The sequence below is a fragment of the Rutidosis leptorrhynchoides genome, chromosome 4 (assembly GCF_046630445.1).
Source record: "Rutidosis leptorrhynchoides isolate AG116_Rl617_1_P2 chromosome 4, CSIRO_AGI_Rlap_v1, whole genome shotgun sequence".
Taxonomy (NCBI): domain Eukaryota; kingdom Viridiplantae; phylum Streptophyta; class Magnoliopsida; order Asterales; family Asteraceae; genus Rutidosis; species Rutidosis leptorrhynchoides.
This window is the reverse complement of record NC_092336.1, coordinates 567,918,109-567,937,687: the sequence shown is the minus strand read 5'-3', so window position 1 is coordinate 567,937,687 and position 19,579 is coordinate 567,918,109. Positions and strand designations below refer to the sequence as shown.

The window sequence follows — 19,579 nt, the reverse complement described above, 5'->3', positions numbered from 1 at the left end:
GCCTTCAATTCGTCAATAAATTTGGAGTTTTAGAGTTGTTTTGATTGAAAAGAGTATTAAACTATAGATTAGCTAGGCCTAGTCCAATATGTAATTTGAGGTTAATGCCCGTACGGGTTTAATTAGGATTAGATTTCATCATTTGTTAGGTAGGGGTTTAATCGATTTAGACTTTAATAATTAGGATTTACTACGTATCTAAATATTGATTAAAAATTAATTTATTCTCACGTTTCTAGTTAGTTTGGGATTGGGCTCTTTTACCCAAATACTATATATACATGTTATACATGCTTTTATCCATCGTTTTATTTAGTACCGAAAACGGAATCGGAAGATAAAAGACAAGGTCATAAGTCTACAGTTTCCACGATCCATTCCGTCAACAATTTAACTTTCGTTATCGTAACGGTTTCGCTCCGATTCCACATTACGATACCGAATCTCGCCGTAAAACTAACCAACTGCCGTCAATAAACAATGAACGAGCAACTGATTCCCGCGTTACTCGACGGAGTCATCAACGCCGACGTCAATGCATCGGGATTTTCCTCATCATCTGTAGTTTCTGCTTCAAATTTAACATCAGAGAGTGGAGCTGATGAAGACGGCGATGTTTGCCGGATTTGCCAGAATCCTGGTGACGTGGATAATCCGTTACGGTATCCGTGTATTTGTAGCGGTAGTATTAAGTTTGTTCATGAAAGTTGCCTTTATCAGTGGCTTAATCACAGCAACGCTCGAAAGTGTGAGGTTAATTTCTGACCTAATTGTTTCATTACTTTTTAATTTGGTGAAAACCACTATACCGATAATGTAACTGATTTATATGATCTATTTGCTTGTGTAAGAAATTCAATAATCTATTTTGATAGATATTATATTAATTATATTATACTCCCTAGGATTAAGCTAGGTAACCGGGAGTGGTGACTGATGTCACTTGGCATGTCAGGCCTGACTTGCTGAGTCAGAAAAAGTGGGGAGTGGTGACCTATATCAGTTAGGCATGTCAGTTTATATTTTTATTATTATTTTAATTTTAATGATTTTAAATATAACATATTGATAAAATTATAAAAATTAACATAAATGGAAATAACTTTCATTAAAAATAAAAAAAATATTACATTTCCTAATAATTAAAAAACATACGATTCCTAAAAATTAAAAAAAAAAAAAAAAAAAACAATACGTTATCGCGATTAAAAAGTTACAATTCGTTAACTATTTCGTCATCGCGATTATGCCATAGATGCGAAACTAGAGTATGTCGAAGATACTGATGCTCGTCTTTGTCACGCAGCTCTTTTGTCTTCTCGGCATATACATCACACCTTTCGTACCAAGTTGATCCTTGTAGGTTGTTGACAGGCAAGTAGTAAGATTTATTTTCAGCGATGTTAAAACCATTGTCTTCAATTATCATGTTGTGCAATATGATGCAACCATACATGATTCTTTTGATTTTGTTTACGCTATATGCCCTAGCAGGTTGTCTTAAAATACCCCAACGACCTTGCAAAATTCCAAATGTCCTCTCAACGTCTTTACGAGCTGCAGATTGTTTTTTTGTAAAGTATTTCCTTTTGGCGTCAACAACACTTGAGAATCCCTTAACGAAAGAAGCCCACGAAGGGTAAATCCCATCGGCAAGATAGTAGCCTCGATCAAAATCAACGTCCCCAATTTCGTATGGAACTTGAGGAGCCGTGCCAGTTAGTAAACTATCAAACAATGGAGATGCATTAAGGACATTCAAGTCATTGTTCGAACCGGCCATTCCAAAATATGCATGCCAAATTCAATTGTCATACGATGCAACGGCTTCCAACATGATTGTCGGGTAACCGTGATCGCCTCGGGTGAAATGCCCTTTCCATGCATTTGGACATTTTTCCCAAGCCCAATGCATACAATCAATGCTTCCAAGCATTCCAGGAAAGCCGTGAAGTTCTTCGTGTTTATGATACAACCGACGTATATCGTCCTCGGTCGGTTCTCTCATGTATACATTACCATACAAGTCTATAATACATCTTGTAAAATTTTGCAAAGACTCACGTGATGTTCTCTCTGAAATTTGTAAATATTCGTCAAATAGATCCGGTGAATCACCGTATGCTAGTTGACGAATGGCAGTAGTGACTTTTAAAATAGTAGATACTCCGAGAACACCACGTGCATCGGGACGTTGTTGAAAATAAGTAAACCACTTTGGTGCATCGGGACGAGTAGAGTAAGAAAGTATACCTTCAATTATTTTTTCAAGAAGATTTTGTGACATTCGATAACGCTGTTTGAAATATTCAGGAGGATACTTCGGATCTTGAACAAAATAATCGTTCATCAAACGATTGTGCGCTTCTACACGATCACGACGAATGTAGCGACATTTTCGTCTTGAGCTTTGAGCCTCATTTTGTTCCTCGACCTCTCTACGTATTACCACGTTATTTCGATAAGCAAATATACTTTTCATTGCGTTAACCATACTTTCTTCGTCGGAACTACTCATTTTCTAAGAAATATTTTTATTTTGATGAGAGAATTTGGATTTGATTGTGTGAGTATATGTTGAGTAAAATGGATGTAAAATGATATGTGTTTGCGTTTGTGTTTGTATATGTGTTGTGTATATATAGAATTTAAAAAGAAGAAAAAAAACAAAAAATGCCAACGGTGTAGGCGACTAAGGGGAGACGAGCTCCCACTCCCACTGCTCTAAGCTACCATGTTTAATTTGAGGCGTGATTTTATGAATTGAAAAAATCATAGCTGAATTTTTAATATTCAACTTATTGCTTAACTGAGCAATATTGTCCATATATACTAATCAACACAAGATTTTTGGTCAATTTATCCCAACCCCCACCCAATTTCCCCCCAAAAACCACAGCAAGGAAAAAAGGGGGAAAAGTACAAATCACCCCCTAAAAAATGTAACAAGTTTCACCCTAACCCTCAAATCAGGGGTATCAAGTGTAAAATCAATATTTTAATAAAAAATCTTAATTAAACTTCACCCATATTTTCAACGGGACATACCTTTCCGCTCGACTCGCGTTAAATTTTTTCGAACCCACCGTTCAACTCAAAAAAATCTAACGAACACAACGGGACTAACTGTACGCGAAACGGACACTTCTAAAAAAACGCTAAATACCTCGGATTCTATTCAATACTCAACGGGACATATCTTCCCGCTCGGCTCGCGTTAATTTTTTTTTACCCACCGTTCAACTCAAAAAAATCTAACGAACACAACGAGACTAACTATACGCGACACGGACACTTAAAAAAAAACGCTAATTACGTGTATTTAGATCAGTGTTCCATAACCTATAATAAACTCCCCAAACTAACTACATCATATCGATAATTCTGTTTCCCTTTTTTTTTACACGATCTTCATGCCGTTAAAAAGGCCATTAGGTACATTAGATACTAACTACATGTATTTAAAAACACCCGTAGCAAAACGTTTTTACTTCTGTAAATACATAACGCTCCATTAACTATGAATATACAACCCGAAAGGTCCCATGGCATCGCGCGGGCCCATTTAAGACTATAATGATACACTCCATATTTTGTGACTTTTTACTATCCTTCATAGTAAAAAAAAATAAAAAAATAAAAAATAAAAAATAAATCTTCTGGACAGTTGCTATTTTCTTTGGATAGTAGAAGATTTATAGTTGGATGCTGTTGTCTTACTTTAACTTAAATGTGATAGAGTTTTCAAACATTATATTTGGTGAAAGTTATTGTTTTTTATTTTGTGTAGTAACTGGTGTTGTTGTGTGCTTGTATGACAGATTTGCAAACATCCATTTTCATTTTCACCTGTGTATGCAGAGAGTACCCCTGCAAAACTTCCTTATAACGAATTTGTATTTGGGATGTCAATGAAACTCTATCATGTGATCCGGTTCGTTCTGTGTGTCACTCTTGCACTTTTTGTGTGGCTTGTGATCGTACCCTTGTATACTCTCTGGATTTGGCGCTTCTCATTCGTTAGAAGTTTGGGTGAAGTTCCGAGACTTGATACGAGTATTTTCTCCCGTGGGGTTTTTCTTACCAACTGTGTACATGGGTTCTTACTCTCTGCTAGTATCATGTTCATATTTTTTGGGGCTAGATCATTGCGTGATTATTTTTTACATTTACTAGAAATTGGTGGTGATAGAAATGGTGCTCATGTTGCCAGAAGACCACCTGCACAACCCAACCAAAATTTTAATGGTGAGAATGGTGGTGGCGCACAAGGAATTGGTGTTGAACAGATGTTTGATGGTTTGGAAGAGGAAGAAGATGAAGAAGATGCAGACGATGTACCATTTAGTGATGTTGGTCAAGATGCAGACGATGTACCATTTAGTGATGTTGGTCAGTTGATTAGAACATTTGAAGAGACTGTTGCAGGTCCTATTGAGGATCTTGTTGAAGAGATATTATATGGTTTGGATGATGAGGAAGATGAAGACAATGTCCCATTTTATGAGCGAGTTGGCTTGCAGGGTCTAGTTTTTGATTTTATGAAGATTGCAGCTAATGTGAGCACACCATTTTTTACTTTTTATTTTAGTTTTTTTGTTCTATCATGTTTTTTTCTTATATTTTCTTTTATGCAGGTTCTTGTTTGCAACTTCACATTTCTTTGTAACATGATAGTTTTGCCATTTCACCTGGGACGAGTTATACTCTATCTTCGGTCATGGACATTATCATCTGTTAGAAACCCTGTGTTGTCAAAAGTTGTACCGCTTACAGAGCAATCACTTCAATTGACCAATCTTACATTGAAAAACGCGTTGTCAGTTACGAATTCAACATCTGATTACAGCCCAAATGCTAGTGTGTTTGACCATGTTGCAAATATTTTAGATGCATTTGCTAATGGGATTGGGTTTATTGTTGTTGTTGTTGTTGTTGTTGCTGCTAATGGAATTATGGAGTCATCAAAAAATCTCACAACTACTCCCCAAGAAACTAGTCGGGCATCATGGATGTCTGACACAACAACTGTAGCTGTCGGTTATATGTTTATTGTCTCGATTGTCGCTATCTACTTTGGAACAGTTGAAGTAATTAGATACGTTAAAGGAGAGCCGTCGATCATGGTGAAACATTTGGCGACAATGATAAAGGTGGCCTTACTTTTGGTGATTGCATTAGGGGTTTTTCCTCTGACGTATGGATGGTTGATAGATATATGTACTGTAAGTATGTTTGGCAAGACAATTGGTCAAAGAGTTGACTTTTTCTCAGTGTGTCCATTAGCAAGCTCGTTGATTCATTGGGCTGTAGGGATTGTCTGCATGTTACAAATATCTCTATTTGTCAGTCTTCTTAGAAGGGTATGTATCTGATAGCATTTTTTTCTGAATAGGAGTATCAAAATGGGTGGGTCAGGTGGTATGCATAATGGGTTTGGGTCAAGATGAGTAATTTGTCCATTTTTTGGCTTTTGGTTATACCAATACCTTAAATGTTATTGTTAAACTATGTTATCAAGATAACACTAAAGGTCCTTCAAAATATAATGATTTAGCATGTACGCATTTATATACTCTTGAATCAATTACCCGGTGTTAATCCAGCTCACTATAGCTACTATATTCTTTTCTGCCCATTTGACCAATCATTAAACAATCACAACCAGAATTGACCCAGTTTCATATAAATGGGTTGAAATTGTCACCTCTATGTTATACATATTTAATAATCTGATTTTGATTGTGCAGGTTTTGCATAATATAGTTCGATATTTTTACCAAGCAGTGGATCCTAAACACAATCCCTCAATCGATGACCCAATGCACAAACATGCTCATACGGTTCTGCTGTCAGTCGCTGTTTATGTGAGCTTAATAGTAATGCTTGTATTTCTGCCAGTTAAACTTTCCATGCGAATGATCCCCTCCATCTTCCCTCTTGATATCTCGTAAGACTGTTTTTTCATGAACTCTTTTTATTATTTGAAGCTTCTTTTACTTATAGATTCATCATTTTGCTATTGCAGAGTATCTGACCCATTTACTGAGTTCCCTGCTAACATGCTTCTCTTTCAAATATTCATTCCATTTGCTATTGAGCATTTTAAGTTGTGGGCCATAATCAAGTCACTGTTACATTATCTGTTTGCTGTTGCTGGTTGGGCACTTGGCTTAACTGATTTCTTATTGCCAAGACCCGGGGACGATGTGGGTCAAAATCGGGATCCAGTTGAGCAGGATAGTCGACGTGCTCAATTAGGGGACCAAGATCGTGCTGAATCTGAGGTTGAGGTTGATCAACAATCTGATTCAGAGTAAGACGTGACAAAATTTTTACCATAGTTACAATATTGTTTTTACCAGTTATATACTTCAAATACAATAATCTTATATTTTATTTAACATTACCTTTTCTAGGATGCATGGATTTGTTGTGTTGCTTTTGTTGGGGGCGTGTATGACACTTCTAATATTGAATTCCATGCTAATAATGGTGCCCATCTCGATTGGACGAGCATTGTTTAACGCAGTTCCCCTTTTCCCGACAAAAAATGGCGTGAAATGCAACGCCCTTGAGTGACTAAATTGTGGTGTGATCATTTTTCTAATTGTATGTTTACTTTCTTGAAACTTATCTCTTTGAATGGTATTTCTTCTTTGTAAGTTGATTTTTTGGTTTGACCCATTAGAGGTATAGACTAACCTGAGTTGACCTGGAAAAATCTCCTTGAATGCTACTTTTACAGATATGTATGCGTTCATAATTGGAGGTTACGTCATCTCAACAATGGTGGCTGGTGCAAGGTATTCCATTGATCAAATCAGAACAAAGAGATCAACCGTTTTGCTAGGTCAAATTTTGAAGTGGTGTAACATTTTTGTCAAGAGTTCTTTATTGTTGTCAATATGGGTAAGAAAGATCATACCTTTAATGTTTGTTTTTCTTCACCTCATTTAGCATCATTGTTTTTTATTTTATTGCAGATTTTCGTCATCCCCGTTTTGATTGGACTGCTTTTACATCTATTAATAATCGTACCAATTCGAGTCCCTGTAGACGAAAGCCCTGTTTTTGTATTGTACCAGGATTGGTGTATTGGACTCATTATTCTTAAGATCTGGACTCAATTGGTGGATGACAGCTGGCGCGTAAAGTTTAAGCGAGTGAGAAGAAATGGGTTTTCAAGGCTGCGAGGTGTTTGGGTGTTACGAAAGATTGTTATCCCTATTGTCATGAAGCTGCTAACTGCTCTATGTTTCCCTTACGTTTTAGCTAGAGGGGTATTTCCGGTATTTGGGTACCCATTAATAGTTAACTCGGCTGTTTACAGATATGCATGGGTCGGGTCCCTCGGTGTTTGTTTGATGTTTTTGTGTGCCAAGAGATTGCCTGCATGGTACACTAAACTTCACAACTCTATTAGAGATGACCGCTATTTGATTGGCAGAAGACTCCATAACTTCGGAGAAGTTTAGTCAGTCAAAAAATACATCGATTGATCGATAGTGATGGAGAAGATGTGGGGGTAATTTTGAGGAACATGAATAGGCAACCCATACCCTTCAAAAGGTAGTTTTAGCAAATGAAGGTCATTTTAGTTATGTAAATGTTATCTGGTATATAAGGGAATTACTTATTGCGTAAATATCATATCATTTGCTATTTAATTAGGATGGTACATTACAATTTACCAGTCACAATACTTATGAGATTACATATATACACACTTGTATGTATTTGCTTACTTGCATTTACACGTGTTTTATTAGCATCACTTTCATAACTCACACTCGTTGGATTGAGAATTGTTTGTTGTATTAATCTGTAGCTTGTGATTAGATATTTAATGTGTTTTTTGGGCAGTCAATGAACCGTATTCTGGGCCTAAAAAACTTGTTACTGTTGTGTTCAGTTATTCAACTGTTTTGATTCATGACATCCAAATCCATTGTTATATACACTTAAACCAAACAAAGAATTTCTTAACAACCTATGGACCTAGTTGACCGCTTGATTTTTAAAGGTCATAGTTTGCTATGTTGTTTTTCAAGGGTGCAACCCTTGGTAGCATAGTTAGACCGCGTGGAACCGTTCCATTTAAAACGCTCTCTTGATTGCCTACCGTTAGAGACGGCTGAATTACCAGGATTGTTAACATTGATGAACGAAATGATCAGATTTGGTGACTATTGCTATTTGAAAATAAGTTTTGGTTTTATGTATTTACATAGATATAGATGTATAGATTTAAGATTAATTACACATATTAGATTTAGGGAATGTATGATGTTGTTCATTGTATACATTTAATGTTCATCCTTAAAATGACATAGCAACTTACTAGTTTGACGGCCATTACCTAATGACGTTCATGATGAACAAAATGAATATGAAGTACCTTGCTAACATTAAGATGTATTTTGACACGTGAATAAAAAAAAAAAAGTATTTTGCCTGTTAACATTAAGAGCGCAACACTTCCTTAAATATAGTTGACACGTGTTAATCAATTAACACATGTATATTTTGTTTAGTAAAATATGAAATATATTGTTCTGAATCTTTTGGGGTCCAATTAGAAAACAAATGATCATCCATTGAATACAATCACACTTGAACTTGATTGCATTAAGTGAAACGTTTGTTTGAGACGAAGATCAAAGAATTTCTTATCGGTTCTAAAGCCTCCGTCGATCATGTTAGCAAGTTGGGGGTTTACGCTTGTGTTTGTGTGTGTGCTGACTGCTGATCTCATGAGTTACAACAACATTCTGAAATTTTGAATTCTAAAACAGACCTGTTCGTTTCGGTTACTCCCTTCTCAGAAGATGCAGTCTTTTTTTCGGTTTTGCGTGGATCGAGATTAAAGGTGCACCAGCTATAGGTATTTCGGAAGTTAATGCTAAGAAGATTGGAGGTCTTTTTGGACAGGTTATGTGTGTGGCTAGATCCCCAATCAGACTAGGTAACATTGGCTCTATGTTTGCGTTTATTAGGTCCAAATGCGCTAAGCATATTCACGACCAAGTCAAGGCAGACTTGGAGGTTTCGCGTGCCTCGATTAATCTCGTTTGGGTGTCTGAGATAAGTGACGAGACTTGTTTAGAACGTGTTCTTTTCGATGAATTTGACCGGGAGATGCTTGCTGGTTCTAATCGTGCGGCTGTTGTTGGTTCTGGTTTTGAATCACCGGGTACGCACTATCCGGTTCGTAATGCTGTGAGTTCTCCTGTTCTTGTTACGAATGTTGTTAATGTGAACTTTCCCAGCTTTGATAACTCCTATTGGGACTCGATTCGAGGTGCTATGTGAGTTAAGGACAAGGGTCAAGAGGCGAATATTAATTTACCGTCCGGATTGGAGCTGGAAGACATTCAATTCGGCTCCCTCAATAAAGACGAATCCGTTGTGGGCAAGGCTAAAGCTCCTGTAGAATCACCTTGCTTTGATCCAGCTATTTCTCCCATGGATGTTGGAGGCGATTTAAATTCTAAAGATATAAATGTTGGGCCCAAGAAAAGAGGTGTAGTTTTCAACGATAATTTAGCTTTTGTAGGTGTTTCAACTTCCATTGCTTCAAGTAGGTTTGTTGGTCCCAAGCCAAGTGGTGTTACTTTACACGAGAATTTAGCTTTTGTTGGGATGTCTACTTCCGTTGAATCAAGTGAATTTGTTGAAGATATTTTGGTTGCTCATCCCTCGGGGTCGGCGAAAAAGCTTAGGGATGAAGAGGAGTCAGACAAGTCGTTTGATGATGGTAACGAGCTCGCGCTTCAAGAAGAAGAAGATCTTCGAGTGTCCGATAATAATAATGATGATAATGATAATAATAATAATAATAATAATAACAATAATAATAATGATGTTGGTGTAGAAGTAAATCGAACACTGACTTTTTTAGAGCCTTAAGAGCTCTAGGTGTGGAGCCTGTCACACCACCGTCGGCTTCCCATTTCATTTCAACCGACGGTCGACCGACACCCTTTCAGCGTCGGTCCGACGTTCTGAAGGCAAAAGTCGTGCAGACGACGCTGTATCTAACCATTGAGTGGGTCCCGATTTTCAATTTTTTGACCGTTGGAGTGTTTTATATATTCACTTTTGAGTTTATTTGGGTTTATTTGTATTTTTCCTTTTATTTTAGTTTTGGGTTTGGGAATATTTGATGATGTTTTGAGGAAAAGTTATGGTTTTGTTTCAGATGGGTTGGGGAAGATGGGTTGGGAAAGATGGCAGGTAATCGTACAAATAAGTATGCATATGGTACAAGTAATATAACTTTTAAGGGTAAGTGCATATCACGTGATATCAGTTAAAAAATGGATGTCCAAATGTCCAAGTGATACTCCGTATTTTTATACAAATTATTTTAAAGATTTTAAAATGAATAAATTTAATAAAACAAAAAATATTTTCTCTTTCCAATACACTGAACTGACATTCTTCCCAATTTCCTCTGTTTTTTCACCAATGTCAGTTTTCAATGTCAGTCCAGTCAGCGTCCAGTCATCACCAAGACATTGAGCTAACACTGAACTGACGCGTCACCACACCCAGTGCTCTAAGGAAGAAGGTTGGCTACCCCCTTCTGTGCCGGACATTAGGATTGGTAGCGGTTTAACAAAGGTTTCATCATATGTGATTGAAAATCGGTCGAAGAAGAAATTTGTCCGGTTGAAGATTGACGGGGTGATTGCTAAGCCGATCACAAAGACGCGGAAAGGTAAAGTGGTTGTCGGGTAGATGTGTCCGGTTTGTTGTTGATTTGGTTGTTTTTAGAGATATTTGTCGTTGTTTTGTTAGATAGGGTTATCTGGGCTTGTGTTTGTTTGTATTCAGTGCTCGTTTTGTGATCCAGTTGCTCAAGGCTCGGTTTTAGTTAGCTTGTGATCTTTGTTTAGTGTTAGGGTTCATTTGTTGCTTTCGTGTTGCAGTACTTTTGGTCTTTTGTATATCTGTTCGTCTTTTCATCTATTAATGAAAAGACTTTGTTTCAATGTTATCGTTATTTTGCCAATAAAAAAAAAAAAAAATGGGATGTGTAATGTGTTGGCTACTATCTGAAGTGCTTTGATTTTAATTGTATGGGTTTGTCATTAATTGTTTAAATATAACTAATTGTATAGTCAAATATTTTCAACATGTTGGTGTATGGGAAGTGTTATAATCGGACTAATTCATCTAATCATCTTCATATGTTATCGCTATGGTCTATCACCATCAGATAGTGAAGAAGTTGGTAGCTGAACTCGTGGTGTAAGAGTTGGTCTTCATTTTCGCTGTGAGATGTTTGAGGCTTGGTTTTTGACATGTCGTGATTTTGTACCTTAAGTTTTTACATGTAAAGGGGAATGATTCAATTTTTTTTTTTTTTTTTTTTTATGAAATATGGGAAGAATTATACAAGAATCAATATAATTATTTAGTGTGAGGTGTATTTCTACAACCCATTTAATATATTCACTCAATTTTTAAGTAATGTACCAAAGTACCCGTCTATTATTATTAGTTGTTGGAAAGCAACATTACAATCGACGGTTGCTTTGTCGACAACTGAAGCGGAATACATGGCTCTGACTGAGGGTGTGAAAGAAGCAAAGTGGCTGAGGGGTTTGGTTGGTGATCTGGGTTTGCAACAGGATGAAACTGTGGTGCATTGTGATAGCCAGAGTGCCATACATTTGACTAAAAACCAAGTGTATCATGAGAGAACCAAACACATTGATGTACGGTATCACTTTATTCGAGAAGTTATATCTAAAGGAGTTATAATTGTCAAAAAGATTGGTACGGCAGATAATCCGGCAGATATGTTGACTAAACCAGTTACTACAAACAAGTTCGAACATTGTTTGGACTTAGTTGGCGTTCGAAGAAAGTGATGAGCCCGAGAGGGCTAACAGGAAGCAGAGAGTGAGAATGGATAGCAAATGAATGGAATGTTCGTCAAGGTGGAGATTTGTTGGACTAATTTGACTCAATTCCATTTTTGCTTGTGTGTTGGCACCTACCACACGTATTTATCACATGTATTTGTGGTGATATTTCTTGCAAATGCTAGAAGTCAAATAAAGAAGCTGGAGACTATTGGTATGAAGGCTTTTATTTAAACATGTTTTAAATAAAAGGTGAATACATGCATGGAAAGTCTCTCGTTCTCATTTGCATTTTCTCATGGGCTTACTTCATCTATAAAAGGAATGGTAGCAGCTTCATTTCAAGTCATCCCATTCTTCACATATCCCATCCCAAATATTACATACTTGGAAGAGTTCACTAATAACTCTTGTAAAAGTATTAAGAGAAAGAGTTAATTACTCTTGTTCTTGTGAGAAACATTATAGAGTGAGGGAAGTGTAATAATCTAGTGAGTGGTCCAAATACTTCATTAGTATTTTCGGAGCCTAGATTAGAGTGATACATTGTAACCTCAGGTTTGCCATATTTGTTAGTAAAATTCATCTCTGCTTTCGCCCGTGGACTAGGCCTCACGCCGAACCACGTAAATCCTTGTGTCTTTATTTATTGCTTAATTGTTCTATTAATTTCGGGTCTTGAAAGTGCGCTAAATCACAACAAACTGGTATCAGAGCGTAACTGTGATTAAATATTCAAGATGACAATAATAAGGTCCGACGTAGAGAAATTTAATGGCCAGAACGATTTTGGCCTTTGGCGAATAAAGATGCGGGCTCTACTGAGCCAACAAGGTTATTTGTTAGCTTTGAAAGGGAGAGAACATCTACCCGAAAAGTTGACAGATGAAGAGAAGGATGAACTTCTGGAAAAGGCACACGGTATGATTATTCTAAATCTTGCCGATTGTGTGCTTAGAGAAGTTGCGGCAGAAACCACACCGGCTGAACTTTGGAAACAGCTAGAGTCTCTATATATGACTAAGAGTCTCACGAACCGGTTATATATGAAACAACGGTTGTACACTCTTCGGATGAAAGAAGGTTCACTCAATGATCACATCAATGAGTTCAATAAAATAATTTTGGACTTGAATAATATTGGTGTGAAAATTGACGACGAAGATCAATCATTAATTTTCTTATGTTCCTTGCCAAAATCATACGAGCATTTGGTTACAACTCTACTATATAGTAGAAAAACTATTTCCATGGAGGATGTCAAATCTACCTTGAACTCTAGCGAGTTAAGGAAGAAATCCTCGGCGGATTATCTGGAAGAAAGTGCAGAAGGTTTGGTGGCAAGAGGAAGACGTAACGATAGAGCATCAAGTAGTAACAACAAAGGTCGTTCTAGATCGAAACCAAGATCTAGAAAGATCAAGTGTTACAATTGTCACAAGGAAGGTCACATGCGTAGAGACTGTCCAGACTTAAAAGGAAAAAGAGAGACTTGGAATGCAGCGGGAGCCGATAAAGTTGCCGCGGTTGCAGAAAATGATTCTGATGGTGCAAATGTTCTTAGTGTTACCGATGGCCTCTCAAGTAATGAGTGGATTCTTGACTCGGGTTGTTCTTATCATATGTATCCTATTAGGGACTGGTTTACTACCTATCAACAAATAAATGGTGGTAAAGTCCTTATGGGAAATGATGTAGCTTGTAAGGTTATTGGCATAGGAACGATCCAAATCAAGATGTATGATGGCACGGTGATGTAACACCCTGTTTTGTTTCTGATTTTGCAGTAGTTCGGGACACCGTCCAGATAGGAGGGACGCCGTCCAGCAACAAAAGGTGGGACGCCGTCCCGATAGGGGGGACGCCGTCCAGCAACAAAAGGTGGGACGCCGTCCAAAGTTTGGGACGCCGTCCACACGGTCTGTCGAGCCAGCTGTTTTAATTATTTTAAAAATGGTAAAATGGTAAAATCACTTAGATGCCGGTTTGGAGCCTTCAAGGCTGGTTCCTTGGTCATTTGTGGATCATATTTCATCCTCACAAACACTCCCAACATTATCTAGAGAGAGAGGAGAAGTTCTAGAGAGAGAGAGGTGGATTTGGAGAAGAAGGAGTCGGATTCTCGCAAAAGCCCGGGTTCTAAAGTTGTTCATCTCGCTCCTAGCTACGTTGTGGTGGTATTGGTAAGCTCAAACTCCGAATTTCATTATGTTCAAGTTAGGGTTTTGAGCTAGATTGTTGTGAAACCCCTTTTTAGATGATGAAGTAGGTTCATGGTGACTTGTTAATCTTGTCACTTGGCGGGTTTTGGGTCGATTGATGATTTGGCCTTGTTTAGGTTTTGATAATGAGTTTAATCACTAGGTTTAGTGATTATGGAAGTGTTGGAACACTTTTGGGTGTGTTTGGTTGCCTAATTTTGAAATGGGTCAAATTGGGGTTTTGGTGTCAAAATGGGTATGACACGTGTTTAACACTTGTGTTCGGGATTAATCGGTGTGTTAGGACCATTTTCACTCGTGTTAGTGGATATTGGTTAGTTTGGGCGCGTTTCGTGCTTGGAAGTGCAAATGGGTCGGATTTGCACTAGGTGTCAATTGGGTTGGTTTGTAAGTCAACCCTAATTGTGTTGTTGTGTTTGTGATAATGGAATAGGTACTTTCCATTTGGCGCGTTGCGGTTTACTTGGAAGCATTCATCAAGACGACTAGGTGAGTGTTAATATCCTATATGCATATGTATGTGTAGGATGGGTGCGGGTCGGGAGAAGGGGTTCTCGCTTGTAGAGCTCGCTTCTCGTATAGGTGGAATTATTGGACTTTTGTATAGGTCCAATTGGCACGGTTGTGCGTTTTGGTTGACCACGTTGGCGAGGTGCACACTTTGTGTATACGTTATCACATGGGCGTGTGATGTGGACTTATATAACCCCAATGACGAAGGGTTAATATAGTGAGTGAAATAATTATATGTGTAGGTATATAATGTATCTATTTGTTGTAGCGTGAAATGCGTAGTGTCGAGGTGTTAAGACACCACGTTTCACGTGACGAGTGAAGCATCGAGGTGTTAAGATGCCACTCGGGGTGAAGCATCGAGGTGTTAAGATGCCACCTAGGGGTGTAGTGTCGAGGTGTTAAGACACCACTCCGTAAAATAATGAGTGAAGCATCGAGGTGTTAAGATGCCACTCGGGGTGAAGTGCCGAGGTGTTAAGGTGCCACCTAGGGGTGTAGTGTCGAGGTGTTAAGACACCACTCCGTAAAATAATGAGTGAAGCATTGAGGTATTAAGATGCCACTCGGGGTGAAGTGCCGAGGTGTTAAGGTGCCACCCTAGGGTTTAGTGATACGAGGTGTTAAGTACCCTAACGGATGTTATGAACATCGATGACTTGTTTTGCAAAGTCATTCCCTTGCGAATATTTGGTTAACCATGGTTATTGTGTTGTAAGCGTAAGCAAATTATGTTATTCGAGATATATATATATATATATATATATATATATATATATATATATATATATATATATATATATATATATATATATATATATATTGTATACATATAATGTTGTATTGTCGTGATGTAGCTAACCCTCCGGGTGTAGCTTATTGGCATTGTTCACATCGTTGTTGGTGAACTTATATTTTGTTGATGTATCTTTAGCTCGTTGCTTAGTGATCTTACGGTATGCTTAGACTAGCTTGCCTTTATGCTTGGATGCTCCGGTATGCGGTATTTGGTTTTGTGTGGCGTGTCCATTTTATACATATATATGTATGTAGTATATTATCATTCACTAAGCGTTAGCTTACCCTCTCGTTGTTTACATTTTTATAGATTGCACGGATGTCGGTGGTTCGGGTAAGCGCGGGGACTAGTGGACTTGCGTTGTTGCTTTAGAAGACTTGCTTTTGAATTTGATTAGGATTGGGTAGCGTGTTCCCAATCCCATGCTCGGTCTATGTTTTTGTATAAACTAATGGGTCGAAATAGTCACTTGTGGTATTTTGGGTCGATGTGGGCCCGGTGTCGTAAAACTCGGTTTTTATTGTGAAAAACTCTTAGTTTAAACTATTTTAATCTATTGTGAAAGTGTTTTGGTTTAAAAGTGTCGGGAAGCGGGTTTTCGCCCGCGTGTGTTCGAAAAAACTGATCAGAATGTTTTAGTACATCTGGACACCGTCCCAGTCTTAAGTGCTGGACACCGTCCAAGCTTTTGGACGCCGTCCAGATCAACTGTTCCAGAAATTTTTTTTTGTGGCACATTTTCGGAAGGTTAACGGGTTGGGTTGTTACAAGTGGTATCAGAGCATGGTCTAAGGGATTTAGGTTACTTGAGATAGGTGCCTAGACTTAGACTTTTGTGTGTGCTTATTTGTTGCGGGACTTGTAGGATTACGGGTCGGAATGGGAATTTGGTTAGTGCCTTAATTGATAGGTGGACTAACGTGTATATTAATACGTGGATATTATTAATATACGATTGTGTTATGTTTGTGTTTATGTTGCGTTGCGAATATCATCGAGCAAGATGGTCGTTGTACTAACGAGGGGATACGATGTGTGTGCGTAATAAGGACTTGCAAACCTTATTACGGGTGCAAATCGTGTTTAACAAGTGATGTACCACGAGTGTCGAGCAAGATGGGGCGGTGTTGTGCGTATGGTTTTATACGTTCGTAGACTAATCGTTTTGCATTATTTAGAATGATGACGCGAAACGAGATCGAGACGAATGACGAGGAGTTTAACTCTAGAGTTGCGGCCGCCGTTGCGGAGCAAATGAGTGCGTTTCGAGAAGAAATGGATAGGAAGTATTCCGAATTTTGGGGTAGTGGTGAAATGGAGCATTGTCTTAAGAGCTTCATGAGGACTAAACCCCCGATGTATGACGGGAAACCGGATCCTTTGATAAGCACAACTTGGATCTCGGATGTTGAAGGGTGTTTTCGTACTAATGAATGACCTCCCGAGAAAAAGACGAGACTCGCTACTAGTTTGTTGCGGGGTAGGGCGAGGGATTGGTTGGATGGTAAGATTGATCTTGTAAGTGGCGAAACGTTTATGGCCTTATCGTGGGACGAGTTTAAGGAGGAATTCTTCGAGGAGTTCCGGACTTCGGCCGATTTGTGGGAATTGCGTAATGAGTTGCGAAATTTGTGACAAGGGTCTATGGATTTGAATACTCTCAAGACGACCTTTATGGCGAAGGCTCGTTTTTTCCCGGAGTATTTGGGGAATGATCATTTGTTGATGCAAGATTTCTATCGAAACTTGAATGACTTGAAGAGTAATATTAGCAGAGTTCGGGCAAAATTGTTTGCAGAGTTATTCGCCGCGGCTAGAGGTTTCGAGTCGTATTCACGATCGAAGAAGGGTGAACCTTCAAGGGAGAGAAGGGTTGTTTCTTATGGTGCTCCGAGTAAGAGGACTAAGGGTCCGAGTGTGAGCACGGGTGGTACGCGAACGGGTATACCGGATTCTAGTGCGGCTAGATGTTACAATTGTGGTGTGAGGGGTCACAAGTCTTGGGAATGTTCGGTACCAAAGGGTGATGGCATGGTGTGCTTTAATTGCCAAGAAGAAGGACATCGTAAGTCGGATTGTCCCAAGTTAGCAGGGACGGGTGCGACAAGGAGACTTTAAGGTACGTTTCGTTTTAATAAATATGTCCTTTGATTATTTATTATGAGCCGTTGCGTTTGAGTTGATTAAATGCCTTGTGTTGTGCATATTGATGTTATGGGTGACGTTCCTAATGGAAGTACCCTATGGTGACGTTGGATTGTCGGGCGAAGGACTTAAGACTTGGTGCAACCAAGCATTCCTTAGTATTTGGGAAATGTTCTACCAAGCCATGGAAATGGGTTTTGGTGTTCGGTTGTTAAGCGCGTGTTCGCTTTTGTGTTGAGATTGATGAACCGTGAGGTTCGTCGGGGGGTTGGAACCCTTGAGATGGAGTGTTTTGGATATCGATGTATGTTGGTAATGGAGCCTACATGACGCGACATTAGGTGCCTCTTTTATACCTACTAGCGTGGTGTTCGACTCCGATGGTGTTGCGGTTACATTGTGCTTAGGGTACCGGAGTGAAACCTTTAGGTACATGAGTGAGTAAGTGGAAGTTGACAAACTAAAGCAATTGGACGATTGCGAGGGTATTGGTTTGTGTAATTTGTGGTGCACTTTTCGTTCAAAAGGCTTTAAGGATTGGTTAAAATCCTTCGTATGCTCAAGGTTGGAGCAAGATGTAGTGATGGGTTGTGTGAACCCAATTGTTGGTAAAGTCTACCTTTGGTAGCATTGTACGAGTTGTGGATATTGGAACGTAGTTCCAAGTGGGGGAGTTACACTCCCGCACGAGGAAGTTTTAGTGTGAGATTTCGGATGATGCTTTTGGTAGATCCTAAAATTTGGTCGAGACACAGTTTGGGTCGATTTATGGTAGAGTACAATTTTGGTTAACTTGTACTTATGATATTGGATTTGTAAATTATCACTGAGGTGGTATGTTGGTAAATCTCGTTGAGAGATAATGGACGTGTTTGGCGAGCAAGGTAAAATCCCTCGGTTAAGGGATGTGTGTGAGTCGGGTTCTCTTTTGGAGAATTAATGTTTGGTACCTATGTTCGATATAGGGGTTCTTGCTCGATTGTGGATGGTTAGTGGTATCCGCTAGGGTTCACTATAGTGTAACAGAGCGCGATGTTGCACTACTCGTTGTTTGAGGCCGAAAGTGCGTATGTGATTGATGAAGCATGACCTTCGGGGTCCGCTGACTTCATCGTGGTATTGATGAATGATGAAGCATGACTTTCGGAGTCCACTGACTTCATCATGGGATTGTTGATTAATGAAGCATGACCTTCGGGGTCCGCTGACTTCATTATGGTGTGGTTGATTGGGGAAGCATGACCTTTAGGGTCCGCTGACTTCATCATAGGAGTATGCGATTGGTGAAGCATGATCTTCGGGTCCGCTGACTTCATCATGAGCGAGGTGATATATCGGTGAAGCATGACTTTCGGGTCCGCTGACTTCATCCGGTGTTGATATTGGTGAAGCATGGCCTTCGGGGTCCGCTGACTTCATCAGGAGAGTAGTGTTACGTCGGCATGGCATAACATTATCGGGAAATGCGAGTACCGGTGGGAAATGAGAGTACCATTCTTGAGTTGTGTTGTGGGAACTATCAGTTGTTTTATACGCCGATGGTGGGGTCGTGAGGATCGTGTGGTGTGATTTGTGATGCGATAGCCATGTTTCGCTCACATGTTGTCACGGGTGTGACAATAGCCGATTTTGTACACCTTAGGATTAGCATTGCCATAGTCGTTTTGGGCGCTTTTGGTTTTAGCCGTTGTTTATGATGTTAGGATAGTGGCGTATTGGTTGTATTGCGCACTACAAAGGATGTTTAGTGGTAAGTGTAATCCGTAAGGATTCATGTGGTTCGGTCTTCATCGTTTCGGATTGTTGACTTTAGGATTGAGACTTGGTTGCTTCTAGCATTGTACATGTAATGGTACGCTGAAGGGTTGATATCTCGGTCCGAGATTGGTTGAGTTTTTCCGATGATAGGGAGTGAGCATGGTTTTAGTGCTCGGATAGTGGGTTTGATAAATCAAGGGAGACGATTTTAGTTGTTAAAGGTGATTCCTTGGGAAGAGTTGACTAGAAAAGTCGGATTGGGA

General features: G+C 39.0%; 1 pseudogene; it reads left to right on the top strand.

Moving 5' to 3' along the window:
- Positions 1–480: 480 nt before the first annotated feature.
- Positions 481–7,509, top strand: LOC139842760 (probable E3 ubiquitin ligase SUD1; annotated as a pseudogene).
- Positions 7,510–19,579: the final 12,070 nt, after the last annotated feature.